The following is a 12,853-nucleotide window of genomic DNA, read 5'->3' as shown; positions in this document are numbered from 1 at the left end:
CTGGGCGAGAATGTGGAGGATGAAGCTCGAGGGCTCTGAGTGTGTTCTCACAGTTGCAAACCCAGCGTGGTGGCCGCACTCTCCCCCAGGACGCGCTGAGGCCTCCCCAGATGAGTGGGCAGAACTCGGGGCGCCATGGAGACCGCCCTGGCCTTGGGGAGGAACCTGACCAGGCCCTGGTGGACCTGCAGGCCCTGGTTCTGCCCCCGCAGACGCTCCTAAAATGACATTGTTGACTCACTTATTTTCTCCTCTGCTTTGTAGAAATCACCTCTTCAGATGAGGGCTTGAGAGTGTCCCATTCTGTAGAGGGCCGCCTGGGAGGCACCTAGGCATTTTCTTATTATTGTCAGCTGAACTCAGAGCATAGGCAGCCACGCCCTGGGAACATGCTTCCCCAATAAGGCTGGACATGTTAATCAGGCAGGGGCGGAACTAGATATGTAAATCTAGGCCTTTAAAATAAACCTGCTGTGTGTCTCAGGCTTTTGCCGCCTCTCCATCAGAGAGGATGGCGCCCACCTGGCCCCAGCTTAAAATCTATTTCTGCATCTTGGTCTTTTCTTTAATTTCTTAATCCCCAGCTCCTCCGCTCAAGAACCTGTCGTTTTCCCGTGCGGGTCGCGGGAAACAGAAACAGCCCACCACATTTGGCGCGCCGAACAGGGATTGAGTAAGGAGGCAAGAGAAGAAAGCGAGGGGGTCGCTCCTAGAAGTGTGCACACGACAGATTGAAGGTAAGGAGTGTATTGTGTGAATTGAATCAACCGGGTGTAAAATATGGGTAATTCAGAGTCTCGGGAAAGAGATCTCTACTCTCAAATACTTATAAGTATGCTTTAAACTATGCTCTGTTAATTGTAGTCATATTCTTGATTTCTTTCTTAAGCTTTGTTGATGAAACCTGGGAAAAGGTTAGAAAGCAGTTGTGTGACCAATACTCAGCAAAAAGTCCAGAGAAAATTCCTATTTTAATTGGCGATGGCCTTGATCCAGCACAGGAGAGTTTAAGAATGTCTAAGTGGGGTGCAGCCATGGCCTTACAGCCTGGAGTGGAAGGGTGGGAGTCTCTAAGAATACCATCTGCACCTCCTCTGCCTCCACGTGTAAACTACTTGTAACCAAGTAGAAAAGGATTAAAGGAATTTCTCAGCAACTGCCAATGATTCTTTATCTTTAAAAATCTTTTCTTTCCTTTAAAAATAAATAAAAATTGAAAAATAAATAAAATAAAAAGAGTAAATGCCAGACCATTACTGAATCTTCCCCCTAAGAAACAAGGAGGTGGGGGAAGCCACGTGGCCATCCAATATGGATGCCACTCCCCAAGAAAGCCACTTCTTCTCTTCATCTTCGCCATCTTTATCTTTTTTTCCAGCTAATGACTTAAAGCTTTTACAAATTCATAAATGCTTCTGGGATTTCTGTGCACATGTAAAGGGAAAAGGCCAGTTTAAAAACGAGTGCACATAGTTTTGAGCTGAACTTGAACTTTTGCTGTGTACAGAATAAAAACCCGAGACTGTTTTGGCCTTAAAAATGGCGGCCAAAGAAATACAGGCGGTTTCCCAAGGCGATTTAAAGTAGCTCTTGAAATTTCCCGCCCTGAGGCAAGTATCACCAGGAAGTTGATAGTCAAGTTTACATGTGAATAGCTATGGATTTACTTCTTGACTTCCCCAGCAGGAAAATTGTGACCATTTTGAAACTTAGCAGCTATGCCAGGCTTATTGGCTGGAAACTTAAAACTTTTAAGTTTAAATCATCTAAAAGTATTGAGATTTATAATACTGAAATGTTGATCTGAGTATGCCTAGTATTAAGTCTAAATGATAGAAGTTAATCTATTAATTGAAAAAGCCTTATATTTTATTTGAAATGTATCCTTAAATGTAAAAGTATTGATCTGAAAAATGCTAAGTTTAATTTGCTACCTAAGATTTAAAGCTCTGAAAGTTTAAAGTGCAAATTGAATTGGGAGAAATTAATTAAATATCTAAAGTATAACTTGTTTTTTAAAAATAAAATGTGTTTTCTCTTAAATAATTAGAAATTCAAAATATGTTACTTCTTGGTCTGATTTAAAAAAGATTAATTTTATAATCTTAACTGAAAATTTTTAATACAAAAACCAGTTTAAATTTGATTGATATTCTTTAAGATAATTATAAAGGGTATAAACAGCTAATGAGATTTCTGTTTGTCTACAATATAATGTTGGTCATCTATCTTTTAGGGATTTTGGTTTGCTCTATCAAAGAACAGTGTAGACAGCCACCATTTTGGGCTGCATGACTTTGCAGCTGCCATGTCAGCCACATGGCCTGCCGCTCGCTCCCCTGGGGGCCGCCATCTAGAAACAGCAAAGGCCCCTCCCTCTGATTTAGTCAATCACAGAAGGAGTGTCTGCTCACTGAGGCAGGCTGGAATTTCAGGGGTGGAGCTTTAAGGTGGAGTTTTACTACAGAAATGCGAATGAGGTATAAAGTATGCTTGCCTCTCAGATTTATTTAATACTATTTTTAAGAAGATATTTTTAATGCTTAATAAAGTTAGCAATCACGGTCTTAATATAATTTAAGTGATATGATAGACCAATGTTTTAAGCAGTTGACTCTATAAGGGCGGACAATAGAGCTTGTATTCCTTTAAAAGGCTGTCATTTTTCTAATCTCTTAAATCTAGAAAACCCTACTTTCCTTAAACTAAGGACAATTAAAGGTTATATGTTCCCTCCCTAAACAAAAGTTAAATAGCTTATGTCAAAGTATTTCAAAGGGACTGATAGCAGTAATCCAATTTCTGTGATCCCAACCGAAATTTTAAAACCAGTTTAAATTTAATTGATATCTCTTAATAATTATAAGAAGTATATATATATATTTGATGGTCTTTTTAAGTTGGATTTCAAAACTATAACCAAGGAATGACTTTAAGAAATTTCACAGGCCCTGAAATGTTTTCAAAAGTTTATTTTCTTTTTAAAGGATTTTTTAATTTAACCAAATTTAATATACTTGAAATCACATGGAAAGCTTTATCAAATAAAAATTAATAAATGTATATTTTAAGTTTTTTCCTCTAGAAAGGGCAAAACAAGTTATTTTGTTTAATATTTCTTAAAATACAGCAGTGGAATTTTAGGATATAATTTGAAATAACAAAAGCTCCTTGCTACTGCATTTCTAAAATTAGGCTGCAGGTGGGGCAGCGTTTGCCCCTTGTGAATCAGAAGTATACTAAATACTAAATTTCCTTGCTTTGTCTTTTTTAAAAAATACTTACTTAAATTACTATCCTTGTAAGCAATTGAATCCTAGTAAAAGGCACATTTTTCCTTTACCTGGGAGGGACAGCACGGCTATCCCAAGGTTAGAGGGCTCCAGTTAACGTGTCCACTCAGTGTTCTGGATACCCAAAACTGTAATTTAGATAAAGTGCCTAAGTTTAACCCAGGTCACCCAAGGGTTCTAGACCCAAAACAGTAATTTAGATAACATGCCTAAGTTTAACCTAAGTTACCCAAGGACTCTAGATAATGTGTTTACCCAAAACTGTAATTTGGCTGTAAATTGCCTTTCTTTTTTTTGAAAACTAGGTTCCTCATTCCAAACCTTGAGTTTAAAATTAAGTTGTCATGACCTAGAGCAAAGAATATTCTTACATGGTATTATTCTACAAAGTTTTATTAATAATTTTGATGCTTTAAAACAGTATATTGTGCATTTATCCCAAACAAACTTACAAATTAATTCTTTAAATGTTTGGCAGCAATTTAATATTTAAGGACATAAAAGTATTTATTCCCTTCTGGGAAGGCACTTAAGCATTCTGTATTGACCTCTCTTGACCTTTTTTTTGCCAAGAGGATTCCAATTGTCTACAGCTGTTATCTGACCTCTCCGTTCAAACTGAGATCATGAAAAGCTGGTACCATGGATCTGTCTCTTGCCCAATGGCGTAATCTGGGCCCTCTCTGGAGAAGAAACCTGGGTTCCCTATGATCAATGCCAGGGCCCCGCCAGCAGGCGAGGGGATCCAAAGGCAGTAGCTGGGCATGGAGGCCAGAGGGACATAGGTTAACAAGGAGACAGAACTGAACCTCACATAACCCTACTTGGCCCAGAGAGTACGGCTGGTAGTCAAAGATGGGTAAGACCCCTCAGGGAGGGGCAACCTAAGACAGGCACAGTCGGGGGGCCAGTAGGAGAAAACATGGGGTTCAACAGAGGTGGGGCACAGATCCTCACCCCCCCAATGGTGCAGGGGCTTGAACACTCGCCCCTTCTGAGGAAGGTCTCCTGTCCCCATGGCTGCTTCTTGCTTCCCATGCCCAGCCCAGATCAGGAACCAAATAACAGAAGAGACTTGGTCCAGCTGAAAATGGTACCCAGAAAAACGAAGGCTTAGTTAACAGACCCTAAATTTAAATCTAGCCTAACAACAGGAATGCTTAAGCCTCCTCAAGGATGTAAAGTGATCCGTTCAATTAATATTTACAATGTAAATTAAGATTATTGTTAAAATATTAAATTTGACAGTAAAATAGTTGTCAAGTTTTCAAATTAAATTTGGCTAATTTGAAATAAGTAATTATTCAAAAGGTATTAACCAAAATTTTCATTTCGTTTTAAAATTGCTTAACATGCTATGAACCTAAAGCAGTCATATTTTTGTGCAAAAAGTTGGAATTTAAAGTTATCTAGACTGCATTGTAAATTTTCCAAAATTCTCCTAATAATTAAATAAAAAAGGGGGGGTAGTGGAAAAATACCATGTAAAGAAAAATATCCTATAACCAAATTAGGTTTAGATAAAATTTTTCATTTAATGCTAACAGCGAGACACCCAGAAAAAACACATGAGATCAGGAAAGCCAGGAGAAGATCATTTTAAAGAAAAGACCCCAAGTAAGGTTTTCCCTTTAACCTTTGGTCGAGAATATGTTTGTATATTTTCAGAAGAACAGCTCCCAGACCATGTAGATTCCTGCAACAACAGATCCCAACTGACCAGATTGCTCCAGCCACAAAGACAGGAGAGACAGTTCAAAGATGGAGATGGTGAAGACGCCTTGTCATGATAGCAGTCAGCACCTGTGCATTGCTGCAGGTTGCCCAGAAAGAAGAAGCAATGCAGCCAATTCGGGTGCCAGAGCTTTACATCCATCACCACAATGGACTCAGACAAGCTCCTGTGTTCATTCACTCAAAAGGACTAAATACTGCCCTAATGACAGCAAAGGGGAAGAAGAAGAAAACTGAAAGACGCAAGGGACTGTTGTGCCAGTAAGGAGTCATCTGAAGAAGTTAACGACTGAAGCACAACAGATTGTGGAAAAGCAAGAAGTTGAAGCTACTTCTTCAACCATGTTCCTGCTCATGCTAGCATCTGTTAGCTGCCAGTCTTCTGCAACGTCTTGTGCGGCCAAGTCCAAGGACTCTGAGTAAATATACACCAGCAGCAAAACAGACTTTTTATTCATTTAGTAGCAAAAATGTTAATATGTCCATAGTTCTGATTTCTCATATTGTTGTTTTGCATTGGCATTGTTTTGTTATTATTTAATAGCCAGTTTTGTTCTTAACGTTCAAAGTTTGAAAATGATAACATGTATGTAGTTTAGTTTTTGCATTTGCATTGTTTGCAATTGTTTTAATTCTAGAGCCCTACTATTAATGTTTAAAATTTTACTTTTATTATAGTAGCTTAAAAAACAAAAACGGGGGAGATGTAGAGGGCCGCCTGGGAGGCACCTAGGCATTTTCTTATTATTGTCAGCTGAACTCAGAGCATAGGCAGCCACGCCCTGGGAACATGCTTCCCCAATAAGGCTGGACATGTTAATCAGGCAGGGGCGGAACTAGATATGTAAATCTAGGCCTTTAAAATAAACCTGCTGTGTGTCTCAGGCTTTTGCCGCCTCTCCATCAGAGAGGATGGCGCCCACCTGGCCCCAGCTTAAAATCTATTTCTGCATCTTGGTCTTTCTTTAATTTCTTAATCCCCAGCTCCTCCGCTCAAGAACCTGTCGTTTTCCCGTGCGGGTCGCGGGAAACAGAAACAGCCCACCACACCATTCTACACATCCTGGTACCTAGAATGGCAGAGCCCACAGAAGGCTCTCAGAAAGGGCTGTTGCATGAATGGTTAGATTGGGAGCTTGGCTCAGTGCTGGAGCAGACCCGACTCTATCCTACATTCCTTCTCTTTTTTTAAAAAAAAAATATGTTTTTTATTGATGAGAGAGAGAGAGGAAGGAAGAGGGAGGGGAAGAGAGAAAGAGAGTGAGAGAGAGACATTGGTTGGGCCCCTCCTGCAAGCCCCCTCCTGGGGATTGAGCCCACAACCCGGGCAGGTGCCCTGCCCAGGAATCGACTCTGTAGATCCTTTGGTGCATGGGATGATGCTCAACCAACTGAGCCACACTGGCCACGGCCTACATTTCTTCTTCATAAAAGACTCCACTTGTGCCCTAACCGGTTTGGCTCAGTGGATAGAGCGTCGGCCTGCAGACTGAAGGGTCCCAGGTTCGATTCCGGTGAAGGGCATGTACCTTGGTTGCAGACATATCCCCAGTAGGGGGTGTGCAGGAGGCAGCTGATCGATGTTTCTCTCTCATCGATGTTTCTAACTCTCTATCCCTCTCTCTTCCTCTCTGTAAAATAATCAATAAAATATATTTAAAAAAAAAAGACTCCACTTGTGCTCAGATGGAGGAAGCCAATGCTGGTGGTCACAGCTCACCGGGGGTTCTTCCCAGGACTGACTTAGGAATGAGGCCTGAGGGGAGCCTGCAAGGGGCTTCTAGAGATGGCTTCCTGCGGAGTGAAAGGAAGCGCAGGAAACAAATGCCTTGTCTCTTCTCCGTGGTTACTTTTGAGACTGCCTGTGGTGGCTAGAGCTCGGGCCGCTCGCTTGTGACCATGACACCTGCTAGTCTGAGGATCGTGAGCTGAGGATGGGTCTTTGGTGGCATTGCCGAGCCTATGAACTTGGCAACCCTGGAGACTTCTATGTGTGTGTCCCAGACAGTGAGGGAAGAGGCCACCCTCAGGGTCCCAGCTGCAACAAACACTACATGGAATGAGTGTCCCGTGGATGCAGGATCGTGGGAAGCAGAGCATCTTCATGACTTTAAGCCACTAACTTGGTGCGGTCTGTTATGCAGCAATCCCGTCCTGAGTGATGTGTCAAGGCAGCCCGGGGCCCTGCAGGGTCCCTGACCGGCTCCTGCCTCAGGAGGGAGAGCACCTGCCATCTGCTACCCTGGCCCCCGCTCCTGTTGGCCTGTTCAAACCCTACATGCCCACCAGTCTCATCTCTCATCACCGTGCAGTGAGCTCAACCCTCGATTTTCATGTGGCTGAGTCCCCCGAGGTTCACTTTAAACATCACCTCCTCCCAAAACCCTTCCCTCAAGTAGAGTGTTTTCCTACCTTTTTGGTGGTGTCTCCCAGCATTTATCATGAGCTTACTCAATATTGCATTTGTGACTGTCTTTTTGCCCCACTAGAGTATGTGGGCTCGAATTGGGCGGGAACCGTGCCTGTCTTGCCTCCGCCTGGACACCCCACACCCGGAACAGGCGCGCCCCCCGCGGAGTTTCAATAACTGCCTTGAATTTGATCTTCCGCCGGCGCCAGGGAGGAGCAGCAGTACCGCAGGGCGACCAACAGAGGGCGCTCCGCTCAAGGGTTTGTGGGCTCCTAGAAGCCTCCCGCACCAGCCATCCTCCGAGGTGGATGTCAGGATCGTCGTCCCTGTGTTGCCCAGAAAGGCCAAGTGATTGCCCAAGACTGCACAGCATGGAGCCGTAGGCTGCCTCTGGCGGGGCTCCCAGCGTTTGCGAATCTCGATATTTGCAAAATGCAGTCATGGTGGAAAGGCCCTTGACCAAAGGGCATTTGTGTGTGTGCGTGTGGCAGAAGCTGAGGGATCCAGTGCCCTTCCTGCCTCTGGGGCAGGGACGCTCCAGCGGAGGCAGAAGCAAGGACTCAGTACCGAACCCTCCGGCTGAATGTCAAGCCGAGCCCAGTTCCTGTGGAGGCCATGCTGTGAAGCTTCCCGGCCCTGCTCTCCGCTGGAGACTGAATTCGTTCTCCCCAAATGCAAGGGGCAAATGAGTTGGGAGTGAGTCCACATGGGGGACCTGGGAAAGGGGCGGGGGACGGTCACCTGCCCCCACTCGGTGGGGAAGACACAGAAGGGCCCAGCAAGGCCCGTGGGGTCTGCGAGGGGCGTGGATGCTGCCTTGCTTCTTAGAAGAGCCCTGGAGGCGGCGGGGGCCGTTCCCGCTGCCACATGCTCCTTAGTGTATAGCAGGGTTCCTCCTACAGGCATTGTGGATGGTTGGGTAGTTCTCTGTGGGGGGCCATCCTATGGAATGTGGAGCGGCGCCCCTGGCCCCACCCACCGGATGCCAAGAGCACCCCCAGGCATGACAGCACAGATGTCCCCGACGTCGCCCAGTGTCCCTGAGCGAGAACAATGCACCAGGGTTACGGCCTGGTGTGGTCCGTCCGCTGAGTAACCGTGGGATGAAATGCACTCCATCGGCTCTTGTCTAAAATACAGAACATCTCTCGCTCATATTGAAGAAGCTTCCACTCCAAAAGGGGCACTACGCTTGGGTTCAGTACTCGGACCCTGATGAGGAGAGTCTACTTTTCTCCCACAGGGGCAGGCGGTTTCGTGGCTGCAGCAAAGACCCAGGAGAATTTCTTCCTCCCCACAGTCGGGGTACCTGCAGTCCATGCCTGCCCAGCTCGAGACAGAAGGGGAGACGAGGCTGGGCCCGTCCTCTGCGAACATTTTTCCTTTTGGGTGTCCAATACCACGTATCCTAAGTGTAGGCCTTTTCACAACAGACCACAGCCATGTAACAGCCCCAACGTCCCCAGGCCCTCTATCTCCCCCCCGCCCACTTGCTCCCTGAAAGGATACCCACTGTTCTGACTTCTCAGAGCATTGATTCGTTGTGTCTGATTTTGACTTGATAGCAATCAAAGTTTTGGCTTCTTAAGCTCAAAACTGTGTGAGATTCATCCATGTTCATTGTCACCGCTAGGGGGCGTTCCACTGAGCTGAATGGCTACAACATGACTTTTTTGTCCATTTCGCTGTTCAGAGGAACTTGGGTTTCCAGGTCTTGTGAGCGCCTGACTTTGGAGGGCACAGCCACTCTTGCTCACATCCCATGGGCTGGAACTTAGTCACAGGGCCATGCTTGGTTGCAAAGAAGGCTAGGAAATGTAGTGTTTTTTACACACACACACACACACACACACACGCACACACACACACACACACACGCACACACACAGGCTGGAGTTCTATTTCCAGGGCAGCTGGCATTCTGCTCTGTAGATACCTCTGACAGCAGGCAACCAAAACGCCTGCCTCTGATGGGCTTAAGTCGAGAAGCAACGTGTTATTTCCTCCTAAAAGAGGCTGCTGGACTCCACTCTGCTGCTCTGTGCTTGTTGTGGCTCTGCCTCCTTTTACACTGTCTTCGTCCTCAGATGGGCATCAATATGGCTGCAGCTGCTCCAGACATCTCCTCACGAAGCTGCAATGGCCACAGGCAGAAAGGGACCACTTTCTTGGGCCTCCCTCTCGGGACCAAGGACACTTTCTGTGGCCTGCAGGTTAACAACCCCCAAAGGTGTCCACACCTAACTCCCCAGGACCTGGCAATCTGTCCTGTTGCACGTCAAAGGGGAATCAAGGTTGCAGATGGAATTAAGGTTGCTAATCCACTGACCTTGAGATGGGAGATGATCCTGGATTATCTAGCCCAGCGGTTCTCAACCTGTGGGTCTCGACCCCTTTGGCCGTCGAACGACCCTTTCCCAGGGGTCGCCTAAGACCATCCTGCATATCAGATATTTACATTACGATTCATAACAGTAGCAACATTACCGTTATGAAGTAGCAACGAAAATAATTGTATGGTGGGGTCACAACATGAGGAACTGTATTTAAAGGGCCAGAAGGTTGAGAACCACTGATCTAGATGGTCTCAGTGTAACGTGAGGGCCTTCCTAAGTGGAAGCAGGATGCAGAAGAAAGAGAAGAAGAGACAATAGCACGAGGAACGAGTCCCCGTTGTTGAAGGGGTCAGGAGCCTCGGGATGCATCGGGATGCAGTGATCTCTAGCAGTTGCTCCCCTGACCTCACTCACATCTCATTGGCCAGAAGGGAGTCACATGTCCACACATAAATGAATCTCCAGCAAAGGGGTAGGACCCCACTGAGGATTCTCAACAGCACCCAGGTAGGATGGGTTAACCTAAGTCACACAGGGTGGCGAGTGGACACCCAAACAGTATCCACGCTCTGTCCACAAGGAAAGTGGGGGCTGGTGGGCAGACAATGACCCTAGAAGCACGAGGGATGAAGCAAAGGGAGGTGTCATCACGTGCGTGGAGCAGCCATGGGGGGCCTGCAGGACGCAGAGGAGCTTGGAGATGCCTGATATGGACTGATTACTAGTATAACTGCAGACCAGATGCCCACAGCCTAGCCTTACAGTCTCGCGGCTAATATCCAAACCCCGTGGACCCAGGAATTTAGGCTGCTTGGATTGGCTTGAATTGTTTCTCCCCAAAAACACATGTTTTAAGTCCTAACACCTCTCCCCCTCACTGATCTAAGAGGACTTCACTCTTTGTGGTCTCCAAGGCTCTATTAACCCTGACTTTCCCACAGCTCAGTGGGGGGTGCTCGCCCCATTCCCGCTGGGCTCCCTCCTCTGAGCTGTTGCCTGCTGGCCTGGCTGCCACCGTCTGTTGTCGTGGCAACCTGCTCTGTACCAAGGTCCCTCTAGTCATTGGGTCAGATATGAATACTGTTTCTATGTGAAATTTCCTAATCTTAATAACTGCACCAGGTTAGAAAAGAAAATCTTTTTTCCCCCAGAAAATATGTGGTTCTGTGTTTATGGATGAAGGGACGTAGCACCTCCAACATCATCTTAAGTGGCTCAGGAAATGCATATCAATGTATGTATATGCACATAGCTAACGGATGGATGGAAATCCAGGTATAGGTAAATGTAGATGCAGAATATACCCAAGCAAACAGGGCAAAACGCAGCCAATGGGGGAACCTGGACAGAATTGACAGGAGTTTATGGTACTTACCGTGAACTTTTCTGTGTGTTTGAAATTATATCAAAATTTAAAGTTGTGAAAACAGCAACCAAAGGGCGGAGTTCTGGACCCCCAGGGACTCGAGTCTGCAGGTCTAGGGTCCGATTTAACCAGCGGCTGAGGACCGCAGTATGTTGTGGGCTGAACTGTGTTCCCCAAACAGATATGTTCAAGTCCCAATTCTGTGACTGTGACCTTATTTGAAAACAGGAAATTTTCAAATGTAATCAAATCGAGGTGAGATCATCCCGGAGTCAGGTGGCCCCTAAATGCAATGACGGTGTCCTCCTAAGAAGGGGAAATATGGACACAGACACACACACGGAGGAGAAGGTCATGGGAAGCAGAGGTGGAGACTGGAGCCGAGGGATGCCAGAAGCCGGAGGGGACCTGGAATAGATGGTCCCCCACGTCCCCCGGAAGGAACAGCCCTGCCAGCACTTTGATCTCAGACCTCTGGCCTCCAGAGCCGTGAGGGTTTCTGCTGTTTAAGCCACCCAGGGTGCAGGCATTTGGGACGGCCACCCGGGAGCTGAGCACAGAGGACATTCCGGGCAGGGAGGCAGTGGCGGGGCTCCCTCACCCCCTAGGGTCCCACTCAGCCCACTGGGGAGCACTGGCCAGATGCAGACACTTCCAGAAAGAGCTGGCCGTGGCCCTGGACAGTCACTCATTCATTCCATCCACTTTAAGCATACATTGGGTACCTGCCCTGTGCACACTGGCAGAGGGCGGACCCAGCAGTGAACAAAACTGATCAAAATCTCTGCCCTGGAGCTGACTTCTTTCTTTCTTTCTTTCTTTCTTTCTTTCTTTCTTTCTTTCTTTCTTTCTTCCTTTCTTAGATGAAAGACATTTTATTATTATTTTACTATATAACATAGTAGTGAATATATCTGATTGCATTTTCTCAAATGGCAAGTGAGAACAGGACAGCATTTTACTGAAAGCCTCAGTATCATCTGTCTTTTGGAGGATTCAGTTTCCTAGGAAGTGTATGATACTGTCCATAAAGATACCAACGGTGCTTGGTAGTAAAGAACATCTTGCTAAGTTGTTCTATCGCGGGTCCTTGCTCCAAGTGTTCATCTTTTACTTCTAATCTGGTTTTCAGTGTTCGATCCTGTGTTTCTTCATAATTATGCACAGGACCTGGCCGAGGGATAGGCTTGGTGTGTTCATACGGAATATCCACAGGATGGTAGCAAATGATCGTCCTGCCATCAGATGTCAAAGCAAGTTCTACTTTGCAATTATAGTCATCTGGAAGAGAAGAGTGTGTGGATTTATGACAAACACAGTATAAAGCTCCATTTTGGATTGGAAAGAAATGTTTCAAAATAGTTCTGTTTGATATCGCCCATTTCACTGCTGATACGGCCATGGCGAATCAAGATGTTTGATGTCTGCTCACTGCGAGCCCGCCATCTTCCTCCAGCCGGGTCCTAGGACCTGGAGCTGATTTCTTAACAGGAAGATGACCACACACACACACAAGGGGAGCGTGACAGGAGGAGAGAAGGCCAGCAGGGATGAAGGGTGGCATGGGTGCAGGTAAATAAGGCGGTCATGGGGGCCTGACCATGACAGGGAGGGAGGAAGCTTTGGGGTCCGGGGGACAGAGCACTGGCAGGGGGCACAGACAGAGTAAAGGCCCAAAGGTGAGGGGTGTTGAAGCCTGGAGGGACCTCCTGAG

General features: G+C 46.2%; 1 pseudogene; it reads right to left on the bottom strand.

The window, feature by feature from the left end:
• Positions 1 to 12,115: 12,115 nt before the first annotated feature.
• LOC102420746 lies at positions 12,116 to 12,559 on the bottom strand (annotated as a pseudogene).
• Between the last annotated feature and the right edge of the window lie 294 nt (positions 12,560 to 12,853).

This window comes from Myotis lucifugus, unplaced genomic scaffold (assembly GCF_000147115.1).
Source record: "Myotis lucifugus unplaced genomic scaffold, Myoluc2.0 scaffold_1087, whole genome shotgun sequence".
NCBI lineage: Eukaryota > Metazoa > Chordata > Mammalia > Chiroptera > Vespertilionidae > Myotis > Myotis lucifugus.
The sequence above is the reverse complement of the archived record's forward strand: the minus strand, read 5'-3'. Positions and strand labels throughout refer to the sequence as shown.